The 14207-nt window shown below is 32.1% G+C and overlaps 1 protein-coding gene across 3 annotated transcripts in view; it reads right to left on the bottom strand.

The window, feature by feature from the left end:
- Nucleotides 1-8220: 8220 nt before the first annotated feature.
- Nucleotides 8221-14207, bottom strand: part of LOC134706624 (RNA-binding protein 45-like) — a 40032-nt gene continuing 34045 nt past the window's right edge. Inside the window, exons 13-15 of one of the 3 annotated variants that reach the window (XR_010105642.1) lie at nt 12554-12683; nt 11854-11939; nt 8221-10208 (exon numbers count right to left, since the gene is read on the bottom strand). The gene's annotated coding sequence lies outside the window, so the exon portion shown is untranslated. Of the gene's footprint in view, nt 10209-10880; nt 10952-11853; nt 11940-12463; nt 12684-14207 lie in introns of those variants that run through there. The other 2 variants (XR_010105641.1, XR_010105640.1) reach the window with 2 other exon arrangements.

Below are 14207 nucleotides of genomic sequence, written 5' to 3'. Positions count from 1 at the left end.
TACAAACAAAATTCTGCAAAACTCTACATAGTTTAGTTTCTTGTGTACAAATTGGAAATTAGTATGGCGTTCATTATCACTGGACTAGTATATGTTTGTTTAGGGGCCAGCTGAAGGACGCCTCCGGGTGCGGGAATTTCTCGCTACATTGAAGACCTGTTGGTGACCTTCTGTTGTTGTTTTTAATTTGGTCGGGTTGTTGTCTCTTTGACACATTCCCCATTTCCATTCTCAATTTTATAGACCATCAAAGATAAACACGAAACATACTGAAAACGAGGGATTATCTCGTGTGCCGCCGAAAGGTTTAGAAGATTTTGTTTCAATTGTAACATATTGATACTTTTGATTCGCATGACACGGGTAACATCTTGTTGACACAACCAAACTGAACTATTTTTTGTTTTTCCTGAAATCACCCTAGCTTTGTTTAAAACAACCATCGGTAACTTACGTGCTGTTGCCTGTAATGTTTCTTTGAGACATACAGACAAAATGGCAGCCGGCTCAAGTCAAGAAACCGTAGTCACGGCTATCAAAGGTTGTGCTATGTGTACTATGGTTTGTCTGTGTTTTTTTTCTTCTTCATATTTTGGCCATGTCGTTGTCATTCAGTGGTTGTCGTTGGTTTATGGTTTATGTGTTACATATTTGTTTTTCGTTCATTTTTTTACTTAAATAAGGCCGTTAGTTTTCTTGTTTTAATTGTTTTACATTGTCTTATCGGGGCCTTTTATAGCTTACTATGCGGTATTGGCTTGTTCATTGTTGAAGGCCGTACGGTGACCTATAGTTGTTAATGTTAATGTTTGTGTCATTTTGGTCTTTTGTGGATAGTTGTCTCATTGGCAATCATACCACATCTTCTTTTCTATATTGTCAGTTTATTTTCGACTTATGACTTTTAATGCCGCTTTGGTCTTTCGTCTCCCTTTTATATGCTTGTATCTATTATAAAGAAAACTACAACCAAAGACGAGGAATTTCATTCTCTAATACAGAACATTTAAGTGCTTATTTGTTATATAGCCACTATAAACCTTTACTGGGAGTCAAACTGTTGTATTCTAAATTACAATTCACAGAAAAAAGTTGTTTTACCACCAGCAGTGTGATATAAATGCTATCCCTAGTTCAGATATCTAATCACTTATACAGACCAGAATGTAGGGCTTTACGACCACGACAATTGGAAACATTGCACAGACTACAGTCATGTGATCATGGCTAGAGTATACTGTCGATTAGGATCACAGATGTTTTTTTCTTGGCTTTTGTTTAAAGATGTTTTGAGTTTTAAGCAGCAGGACAAGACGTTTCTTTCAAAACAGGGTTCTTTTGACATTAGTCCCAGAAGTGCACTAATATTTCAGTTGTTTATGTCCCTTCATAAAATAGATGAACATGGCAAAAGTGTATTTTGTAATGAAGATGATGTCCAATGGTGATGGTTAAAGCTCGCTATATGTGGTACACAAACATATGACCACCACTCTATTGCAAGACACAACATGTTTAATGTCCGGAGTTTAACATTGATATTCGCAATATCATTACAGGATTCGTGGCTTAAGAATTTTGTCGTGTTCTACGTTTTTATAACGTTCCCACATTACAAAAGTCATTTTAGGTCTGAATTACTGATTAAAGTAATGTATATATTTAGTGATATATATGTCAATATATCCCGCATAAAAAATGTATGATCTTGCGTCACTTAGCTTGGAATTGAATAACCGAAACGTTCTTCGTTTTCAAACGAATAACAGGCTATTCTTCAATAAAACATACCTTTTTAAAGTTTCAAGTTAATATTAAAATGATTTATTTTCCTATTGATACAAATTTATTTCATAGAAATCGTCATGACATTGTAAAAACTCAACAATGTATGTTTTGAAATAATTCGTGTTGTCTGTTTTGCATGTAGCGTATTTAACGTATATGGCTTAAAGTTAAGTTTTCACTTTCATTGATGTATACTAGATGGTTATATGAATAAATACATATTTTGTCATAATTTTCTATAAATTTTGTTAAGTTTTGACAGACGTTGTTCTTATTATTTGAAAAAAACCCAACATCGTTTAAAAAACTACCACCGTTTTGTTCAGTCGCATACGTGTGATCGGAAATCTCGTATACTGATGGATTTTCACTTTTTGGATGAAAAACCAATAAGGAAGAAAATAAATTTAAGTTTTCAATCATTCTACTATAAAAAGGGTATTTAAATTGGAGTTAGATATTAAACAATTACAGTGACTGTCTTTTGATGAGGTATAATCAATTTTATTTTTCCTTGTAAACAACGTATATCCTTTGATCAAGATTTCTGAAAAAATGCACCATATTTTCATTTGACGACCAGAAGAATCTTAAAGTTCACATATATGATATAGCCGTGTACCATTTTTAACGATTAAATTTTTATAAATCCGACTTTGGTCACCGGCCTATTATTCAAACTATCCATTTCATTATTCAAAATTGACTATTTCTCAATGTTCACGCGTATTTTGATATTTTTAAGTCCTTCGTTACTCCTGTAATATAAGTTGCGGAACATATTAACTATATACCTTTTGTTCCTCTCGTAATAAGCTTTCGATTGAGGTATAATATATATCTGAAATTAGGGGCTGAAGGGTCCTACCAGTCCATTCTATTATTAAAAATATCAATTTCATTATTCAAAATTGGCTATTTCTTAATTTTCACGCGTATTTTGGCATTTATTCCCTCAGTAGTTTCTGTTATGGTCATTGCGGCACATGGTGGTTATACTCAGTTTATTCCTCCATCCATAAGCTTTTATTTGGTGTATAACTTTTTTTTTAAATAAGAAGCTGACGGGTTGCAGCAGTCTATTCCATTATTCAAAATAAGTTATTTCTCAATGTTCACGCGTATTTCGATATTTAAAGTCCTTCGATACTTCTGTAATATCCGTTGCGGAACATATTGACTATATACCTTTTGTTCATCACTTAATAAGCTTTCGATCGAGGTAAAATATATATCTGTAATAAGAGGTTGAAAGGTCCTGCCAGTCCATTCCATTATTCAAAATATCCATTTCATTATTCAAAATTGGCTATTTCCCAATGTTCTGGCGAATTTCAATATTTAAGTCTTGGGTTACTTCTGTAATATGCGTTGCGGAACATATTGACTATATTCATTTTGCCAGTCCACTCTTGATAAGCTTTCGATTGAGTTATTATATATATCCGTAGTTAGAGGCTGCAGGGTCCTACCAGTTCATCCCATTCTTCAAAATATCCATTTCATTATTCAAAATTGGATATTTCTCAATGTTCACGCGTATTTCGATATTTAAGTCCTTCGTTACTCCTCTAATATGCGTTGCGGAACATATTGACTATATAACACTCTTTATAAGCTTTCAATTGAGGTATAAAATATATCTGTAATTAGGGACCGAAGGGTCCTATCAGTCCATTCCATTATTCAAAATATCCATTTCATTATTCAAAATTGGCCAACATGTTTAACCCCGCCACATTATTTATGCATGTCTCTGTCCCAAGTCAGAAGGCTGCAATTTAGTGGTTGTAGTTTTTTTATGTTGTTTATGTGTTATATATTTGTTTTTCGTTCATTTTTTACATGAGGCCGTTAGTTTTCTTGTTTGAATGGTTTTACATTGTCTTATTGGGGCCTTTTATAGCTGACTATGCGGTACGGGCTTTGCTCATTGTTGAAGGTCGTACGGTGACCTATAATTGTTAATGTCTGTGTCATTTTGGTCTTTTGTGGATAGTTGTTTCATTGGCAATCATACCACATCTTCTTTTTTTATACTTCCTCATTTTTACGCATGTTGTGGTATTTAGGTCCTCCGTAAACCCTCTTATGGTCATTGCGAATCAAAATAAAGCTTTAGTGTCAATAGTCATTTTTTTTATATTTATTTCACTATTCACCGCTTCAATTTGAATAATGAAACATAAACTATTTCATTATTCATTATTCATATTTTGATATTGAAACTATTTCACAACTCTGTATTGAATAATGAATAATGAACTATGAATAATGGACGTATTTCAGCGCGGTAAAACAACACCTATTGTATATTGTTTGTAGGCATAGATTGAATATATTTTATCAAATGTTGGCATAGGTTGAAGGCGCCATCTGTGCATGTCGCAGAAAATGTACCACTATAATTTGTTTGTATAATTGTCCATTAAATTCAAATTCATTGTTTCTTTGAATAAATTTATCAGATGCCGTAAAATCTTTTTTGTTGGGAATATTGAAAGTATATTCTTATGTGTCAATTGATTCTAATGCATTGATAACTGTTTCTTCTAAGTTATCAATATTCATATGTGTTCACATAGATGTTACATCATAGGCAATAAGAATGCAATCCTTGATGTTAAATCACATATTAAAAAAACCGAAACGTATCAATATTTACCAATCACTAGTCCACATCCGAAAACACACATTCACAAGTATTACAGTTTGCAAGTGAATCTATACGTAATATTAGAAATAAATTAGTGACATCAATGAATTAGATCGACATTTAATTAACTAACATGTACAAAATAAGTTTATATTGAAAGATGATACTGTAAAAATAAAACAGAGAATGTTATTAGAAACGTTAAAAATTCTGCAAGCAGAAAAACAACCTTATTAAAGGCCGATAGGACAAAGAATGTTCCACTCACTCTCGCAACTAAATATAATCCAATGGTACAAAAACCTGTAAAGTAAGGTTATAAGAAACAATTGAGCAATCTGCAAAAAGACAAACGCTGTAGAGAAATCTTCACCCATGGCAGGTGCCTATCATAGCGTATAAACGTACCAAAACGATCAAAGAATACCTTGCTAAATCAAGGAAATAGTTGGGAGATTTTTGAAAAGGGACCATGCTTTAATTGTAAAAGCAAATATTCCCGAAACGCTGTTCGTTATTATTGTAATTATAGGCAACACACTTTCATATAAATGAAATTAAATTAAAAAAAAACGGTGTAAAGTCTTGAGATTAATTACGTATGTTGGTCGAAGGAACCGCACTTCTTTACAATTGTGATATACAAACTAGTTAAAGAACGCAGTTTTCATTGGTTAAAACAAAAAGACAAACGAATGTTTATTAACGCGTATATTATGATTTCATACGCGTATAGTAACGCGTATATTTATGCAAATAACGCGTATATAAACGCGTATATATATGGAATTAACGCGTATATTAACGCGTATATGATAAATAAATAAGATTTAATTATAAACGTGATTATTTTAACAATATACGCGTATAAAATCACAATATACGCGTTGAAAACCACAATATACGCGTTAAAAACCACAATATACGCGTATACATTTGTAAAAATTACTTTGCAGAACAATTTTTTCATTAACACTTTCTCTTAAAAATATATTAAAGATAATATATAACCCAAAGATATTATATAACCCAAAACTGTAATATTTCCTTAAAATTTACTTTTTTCTGGACAGTAACCCAACAATAAGTTGTCATATTGGTCTAAAAATTACTTAGCAGGATCTAAACATGTTTAACACATTCACTTATGCAAGTTTGGCTCTTACTGCTTTAGTTTTTGTCATTTGCCCCCTTTGTTCTATTTTTAGAAACTGCAGCCATGTTTTTGAATTGATCACATCCCCAAATACATTTAATGAACAAAATATCCTTAGGAACATTCAATTACAGTGTTTAGGTATTTGATCAAGTAGTTTGAATGAAGAAGATTTTTGAAAAAATGGTAATTTCACAAAAAGTGTTAAAAAACGTTTTCAGGACAATAACTCCTTTAGAGGTCAATTAACTATTTTGATCATGTTGTCTTATTTGTTGATCTTACTAAGCTGAATATTTGTTGCCATTTATACTTTTTCTCATTCTATTATAATGAAGAAAATTACCCAAAACAGTAAAATTTATTAAAAAAAATGAACTATTTCCAACAGTAACCCAACAATGAGTTGTATACAGATAGACCATAACCCATTTATTACTTTAATTCCCATTCACTTTGCTCTCACTGCCAAAGTTTTTAAGAATTATTTCTTGTCAAATGTTCAATGGCTTACATCTTGGAAACAGGCATGCTTTTTAGTTCCTTTATTTATATACATATACTGCTATTAATGTATCTCAGTCTGGTTAAAAAAACTTTTTATTCCAACACAGAAGTGAACATTTCTTAAGGGGTCAATTGACTTTTGATTGGTGGGGCATCATGTTTTCTGGTCTCTGCAACCGTTCATTCCTCTGTCCATTCGTTTGTTCGTCTGTCCAATTTCAGGTTAAAGTTTTTGGTCAAAGTAGTTTTTGATGAAGCTGCAGTCCAATTAACTTGAAACTTAGTACACATGTTCCTTATGATATTATCTTTCTAATTTTAAAGACAAATTAGACTTTTGACCACAATTTCACGGTCCACTGAACATAGAAAATGGAAGTGCCAGTTTCAGGTGAAAGATTTTGGTCAAGGTAGTTTTTAATGAAGTTGAAGTCCAATCAACTTGAAACTTAAAACACATGTTCCCTATAGTATGATCTTTCTTATTTTAATCTCAAATTAGATTTTTCCAATTTCATGGTCCATTGAACATGGAAAATTATAGCCCAAGTGGGGCATACATGTACTTTGGACACATTCTTGTTTGAAATTTTTTAAATCCTTCTTAGTCATTTACATTTTCTATCTATTTCAATATTTAAGATAAAAACCAATAAAATGCTTCACTAAGCACAGCTGGATACGACAGCAGAGGTTCAACCATGTAACAGTTGGGGCAAAAATGCATACAATATTTGCGCTTGATACAGGTTTTTGGATTGTAATTGAATATTTGACCCTTAATAGGTTTCTGACACAGAATAACTGTATTCAAAGAATTTAGAAGTGGTCATATGATTTTAATTTTTATTCTTTTTTCTTTTCTATTGTGCAATACACTATGCATTTGCAGATTGCCTTCCCTCCCCAATTATTTTTTTTAACCCTCCCAATCTTTTCCTTAAGATATGGTCATAATCTCAAATCAAATTTCCCATGGAGACTGCAACCACGATTACCAATTTAAATACATCATAAAAGTCTTAAAATATAAAACAAGTAAAACTGTGAGCTACTGCTCTCTGATGATACCCCTGCGGGTAAACAGGAATTTGTTGAATCTATCACACTGTATAGCTGACTGAAACCAAATTTAAGAAAATCCTGGTATTGTAGTTGGTCATAAAAAAGTGACGAAAATTTTCAACTTACTATCATGTGTAGAATGATACAATTGTTCAGTAAACAGGAAGTTGTAGAGTGATGAATCTGAAAACTCATCACATTGTTAAACTGACTTATATAAACACTGAAACCAAATTTCTGAAATCCTTGTCAAGTAGTTCCTGAGAAAAATGTGACGAAAATATTCATGGGACGGTTGGACTGACGGGTAGATGGTAAAACAGTATACCCCAATAATAATGACATACACATTAATATTCCTTTAAAAGTAACTTCTAAAAATAAATGACAGCTTACCACATCAAAACAATACAACAGTTCTTTATACATAATTTAATAGCTGTGTAGGTGAGGTATTCCAAACATACACAACATTGTACTTTTGAGTTTGGATTTAGACCTCCCTTACACTGGTTTTAAATTGTTTATTAACCAGGAAATCCACTTATTCCTAAATGGTGTGAGCCATAACCCCCAAAAATCAATCCTAAACATCCCTTTGAGGTATGGAAACTTGTGGTATAATTTCAGAGAGATTCGTACACCTTTCAACAAGTTAATGTCTACAAATAACCCTATTTTGACGACGATGACGATGTGATAGCAATATATGACCACATTTTTTAATAATTTTTTGCGGTTGTATAAAATCTGTATTCTATTTTTTGCCACGTTTGGATGAAAACTTTGTATTCAATTTATAATATAAATACTGTAGCGAGCCAGGGGTGACTAACCCAACAGAAAACAAAATTTAATCTCTAAATTCCAACCACTTGGAAAAGTATAAACTCAAGACTATTTCTGACAAGTCTGAAGACTGAATATTCTATGACTAAATTATAGGTTGTTCGCCTGTTTTGATAAAAATCCAGACAATCAGATTATGCTATGCTGATGAAAAGAACACCAAACAAGTTTTTGAAGTTTCCAATTTTTATTAAGTTTTATATTCTATTGATCATTAACTCCTCATCAAATACGTATTTCACAATACAATATCATAAGTATACAGTAATTACATAATAATAAAATTTCTAGCACCTCTCTAAACGAGTCTCAGAACTCCCCCAAAAAATGTAGGAACTCTTAATCTTTTGAAAATTTATCAATTCTAAATAAGGTACATCAAATGCATTATTAAATGTGTTTAAATTCATGGAAATATAGGAGGTTGTGATCTAGTCCCATATAAAACTGTTTGTTGTACTATTTAAGAATTTGTACTGATATTTATGTGAACTTTTACATGTTTGAGTCTTGCTATATAAATTGCTTATTTAACTAACATTTCTATAAATATAAAGTTTAATAATTTGAGCAGAAATTAATCCGAAACCTTTTCTGATTTAGATAAATAAGTTTAGGAAACTGATTCCTTATCAGTTCATCAGGTCCTTCCTGATATAAATACAAAAATGTTGTTTAAAGAAATACTGTCCAGTCCTTACTTAAGACAGTATTCCATAAAATCAAGGCAACTGCCAGGTCCTTCGTGAAACAGTGCCTATTTTAAGATAGCAGTTAGATCCTTTCTAACTGTTATCTAATTAAAATATGGTTTCCAAACCTTATGGAAACCATAATCCCTAATTCCAAAGATTGCCTATTTATATCTGTTTAAAGTAGTGTTTTGAAATTTACAAACATCAAATAACTATTATAACTAAAGCATTGCCTGCAAAATCCGTAAAATTAACTAAAAAGGTTTTAAAGTATTTGCTACAGTTTCTTAAATTTAACTTAACATGACTGATGAGAACAATGGATTAAAATCGTAAGAGCCCGGCTCCTAAAAGTCCGCTAAAATAAGGTTTAACTTTACAAAAACTAAAAAGACATTGTTTTGTTATATATATTCATCAAATTCATCAGAATATTCAGTGTCAGTGGCAGGAGCCTGAGTTTTTCTCCGTACCATATTTCTTCTTTTTTTTAGTCAAGAGTACGTATCACTGGATTCACTAATTTGAATGAATCCCACCGAGGATGCCAAAATCACTACATATTATTCTTCAAGAAAATTAAGAAAGTTTATCAAGGTATGATGGAATATGAAGAAAACTAAGACTGTAAAACACAGATGGTAAAGTCATGAGTTGCCCTTAAAAGGAGAATTGATCGTTACTTTTAAATTACTTTCTAAAATATATCTAAAATATATCTAAAATGGCAGACTAAAACTTTGAATATTTCAAAAATTACACCTCTAACTGACCACTTAAAAGAATATAATTTTATATGGATAAATTCACTTAACAAATTTTGCCTTTCAGTACCAAATTCAAATGTCAAATAATTACACTTTTAACAAAATAATTTTCATTAGCTTTTGATACTAAACAAGTTAGTTAAATTTTAAGTAATTGACAATTTCTGAAGGTAGGCCAAAATTAAAAAGTTATAGAGAATCAGCAAATACAATACAGACTAAATAGTGAATAGATATTAACTTAATTCAGTTTTCTTTATTTTCCGGATCTTTATTTTCTTCTACAGATTTTACTTTCGGTTGGCAATGTTGTAGTTCAGGTCTGTTTAAATATGGCTTCCTTCGTATTTGTTTGAATGGGCGGTTGGACAGGTTAGACAACCTGTCTTGGATGGTCTGGTGGCGACCATGCACCCTCTCGAATTGTCTAAACTGCCCACGCAGGTAAGCAATATCGGTGGAGAGGGTTCGAATTGCCTTTGTGTTGTGGGTAATTTCTTTTAGTAACAATTCCTGGGTGGAGGTAAAAGTAGATAGAGCGGTCAAGATCTGCTGCTTCAAATTATGTGTTGGAGGTTAGGCCAAAGAAGGTAGAGGGGTCTGCACTGGTTGAGGCTTGAGGTACCTCAGACCCAACATCAGTGGTAAGATGTATTCAGCATCTTCATCCTGTATTAAATCCTGAAAAAAGTCTGTCATTTCATATCTTTTTTCCTCTTCTTTTTCTGAAACAGAAAAAAACCATGTTTGAGAAGAATAATTCGATGACAAAATTTAAATTGGAAATATGTGAATGTGAAAGATGTATGAACATGTTCCATGTATAAAAACAAAAATTTGTAAATAAAATGTCAATCAAAGTCATTTGTAGTTTTTTGGCCCCGTTTATCCTAATTGATAATGACCTTAACCCCCAAAATAATTCAAAACCTTTCTTTTGAGGTATAGGGTCTTGTGGTACGACTTCATAGACATCCATACACCTAATCTCAAGTTATTGTCCTACAACAAGAAAATTGCATGTTTTTGGCACCTGATTCTAAAACAGTTAAGACAATGACCATCCAAACCAATCCCAATCTTCTTTTTGTGATATGGAACCTTGTGGTTCAATTTCATAGAGATCCATACACTTATTCTCAAATTATTGTCTGGAAACCAAAAGTCATAATAATATGACCAGAAAACATATGTGGTCGTATAAATAAAAATATGAAGGACATGAACCAAAGACAACCACTGAACTTAAATTTCTTAAATTTTGTTTGTTTGTTTGTTGTTATTTTGCTTGTGCAGTCAGAAAAGGTGTATGGAACTTGTATAAAAACAAAAAGGGTTTGAAAAAATGTTACTCAAAGTCTCTTGTAGTTTCTAATTTTTTTAAGAACTGTACTTACAATTTCTTGCTTCCTGTCCAAATGAAGGGAACCTGTGTATATCTAACATTCAATTATAATTCTGACACAATCTGAAAAAGGCAATAGAAAAGTGTTGACAAAGTTGTTTATTCTATCTGTATAAGGGTATAGCAATAATTCATGAGAGATTTTACTATGTTAATTTGTACTGCAAAGTAATACAGGTCATAAACAATAACAAATTTCGTGATATTTTGAAATACAATAAAATTCAAAATTTATTTTATCAAATGATAAAAAAAATGTATTAGCAGTTCAAGTAATTTTCAAGTTTTTGAATTTCACTTATATGCATATTTTGTGTTGCATGTTGCAAGAAATCAATTGATAAAGTCATGTTTCAAACTCTTGACTAACAATAATGATTTTTAACCATTCTTACAATTCATTGACAAATAAGAACGTAATAAATGTGACTATGGAACAGAGATAATGCCCCCCCCCTTGCATATCATAAAGTTCTAAAGGCAGGAACATAACTGAAGATCAGTAAAAGTGAAGCTACTCAAATTTACACTATATCTGAGCATGTGGTAATAAGTATTGTGTATAAGTTTCATAAAAACCCTAGAACAATAAAAGTGACACCCCAAAAATTCAAACTTAATCTGTATTTTGTGATAATAATAATTGTGTATAAGTTTCATTGCATTTGGTTGAAGCAATCTAGAGATAGAGAATGGAAACAAAAATTCAGCATTTTTTCCATTGTAAAGGGGCATGTTTTGTGGTCATTAGCATAAGTTTCATAACATTTGGTTGAGGCAAACTATAGTTTGTTTGTACATTATTTAATATTATTGTGCTCATGGTGCCAGAAAAGATGTATGGACATATACAAAAACTATCAGTTCTGAAGAACGGTCACGTTATCTGTATTCAACACTGAAGTAGTTCCTGAATTCTTTAAAAACTTAACTAAGTATACAATTGAGAAACATGATGTACAAACCTTTAAAATTTCTTGCTTCATGTCCAAAGTTTGGGCTCCAAATGTGAATTTTTAACATTCAAATACAGCGTTGGTGCAATCAGACTCTGAAAAAGGCAATAGACAAGTGTTGATAATTATTTCCAAAACTAGAATTCTTTGTCTTTTATGTTTAACAGTGTGGATGAAATTGTTAATTTTATCTGTATAAGGGTACAGCAGTAATTCATATGAGATTGTAATATGTTAATCTGTACTGCAAATTAAAAGTAATACATGTACATGGAATTAAGAATTAAATATATCAGAGTTTTAACATTTTTTAAGGTCCTATAGCTTCTTCTTTGGTGAAATTCAATTGAATGCTGTCCGACAGAAATAACTTCCCCTTACATGAATGTAATTGTTCTTCTGTGAAAAGTTGTCTCATTGTCAATCTGCATATTTTTATATTATCATGAATACCTTCTTGTGATTCCATAAACAACCCTACCAACAATACAAAGTGTATCCATTATTGACAGTAAATGAGTAACTGATCGAATCACTAATATTCAACACTAACTTGAGATAGGGACTGACCAATGACAGATGTAACTGTCTATTCATTCTATACACAAAATGGGATCACCTTAGTTTTTTTCTCTATTTGAAGTATTCAGCTTTTAACAGTTGAGTTTGTGCCATGACATTCATCAGATTTTGACATTATTTTGCTTACAGCATGTTGGGGTTGCAACCAAAAAAGTCTTTCTTGCCCAACACTAAGTTTCCAGTCTGAAGATGAAGACCATCCATTACAGGCCTGCTGATCATATCCAACATAAAGAGCTATCATTCTCTATTGGATACTGAAATATCATAAATGTGCTTTGTTAAAGTATAAGATTCAAATCTAAGAAAAGAAAATTATAATCTAAGACTTAAAACACAATAATTAACAGCTAGAACATCATAAAAAATTCACGTATTCTCTACAATTTTCTTCCAATCACTCTTAAAGCCAGCACTAGTGATTTCCAGATGTATTTCTATTCTGACAGGATTGTATATCTTTAACTTTAACAAGTCAAGAGACCATCTATGAATAATTCAGGTTAATTTTACTGAGACTCTGAATAGAGTGAACAATTTGTTACAAATGGATAGATGGACTAATCACTATAGGGCATCCACTATTTGGCAGGGCCCTAATAATGTTAACATATCGCTGATAGCAGCCACGTAGCTGCCTTTACGCAAAAAATCATTTGCTTGCACATGTTTTTCCCCCCAAAAAAAAATCAAAAAAAAAATCCTGAAATTGAATTTCGGATAGTCTTTAGTCTTTAGGATTACGGTATCGTGTCTGGCGGTGTCTGTACTTGAAACTACAATCACGACACAAAGTTAAACCCCTGTAGAAATAAAAATAAAAATGAAGAAGCTAGATTTTTATTTTAGCAAGAAGGCAGTGGATAACGAAAGCCAAAACGTTTATCTAATCGCCCAGCAAAGTCTAAAGAGAAGCCCAAATCTCTGAAGGCCTCTCTATCAGTGCCTAATAAGGAGCTATATCCTTCAATATTTGCAATTTTCGCAATCCTAAAAACAATGCCAGTGACTACGTCAACTACCAAACGGTCATTTAGTTCATTACGCCGACTGAAAACTTATCTCCGTTCAACCATGGTACAGGACAGACTATCTTCGTTGGCCCTCATACATGTTTACAGAGAAATGGATATTGACACCGAGAGAGTTCTGAGATCATTTGCCTTGGCAAAAAATAGATATATGGACTTTGGATATTAACTAGTCTATACTTTAGTTTAAGTCTTACATGCAGTATTAACTTTTAATTATACAGGCTCAATAAAATCACCTTGAAAACATCTTTGATTTATTTCCCTTACTTATAAGTCGACTTAAAAGTAGCCGTTCGATTTCGTATTCCCATTGTCATTTTGTCCAAAAGACTATTGATTCACCTAGGGTATCCGTGTTACAAATGACCTTCTACCCTTGTCGTAGAAACCTCTCATTTGATTTTAAAATGACCCTCGTGAGAAACACCACGGGTGTCTTGCAAGAAGCAGGACCTGCTTACCTTCGGAGCACCGGAGGTCGCCACATTTTTTCGGGGTCCGTGTTTTTCATCTGTAGTTAGTTTTCAATGTTGAAAGTTTTTGCTTGTCATTTTGTGTCTTATCTGTTCCCGGGTTTCCAAATTACGAAACCCACTAGGATGTTACTATCCTTTCTTGAAATATGGTATAGTAAGAAACAGATAGGGTATTTATCATTTTCATCATAAAATGGTCCAAAAAAAAAAAATGCTTGCACTTTCTTATAACTCAGCTACGCCCCTGGATAGTATCTTAGAAACTGGTTTT

The sequence above is a fragment of the Mytilus trossulus genome, chromosome 2, assembly GCF_036588685.1.
Source record: "Mytilus trossulus isolate FHL-02 chromosome 2, PNRI_Mtr1.1.1.hap1, whole genome shotgun sequence".
Taxonomy (NCBI): domain Eukaryota; kingdom Metazoa; phylum Mollusca; class Bivalvia; order Mytilida; family Mytilidae; genus Mytilus; species Mytilus trossulus.
This window is presented reverse-complemented; position numbering and strand designations above follow the sequence as displayed.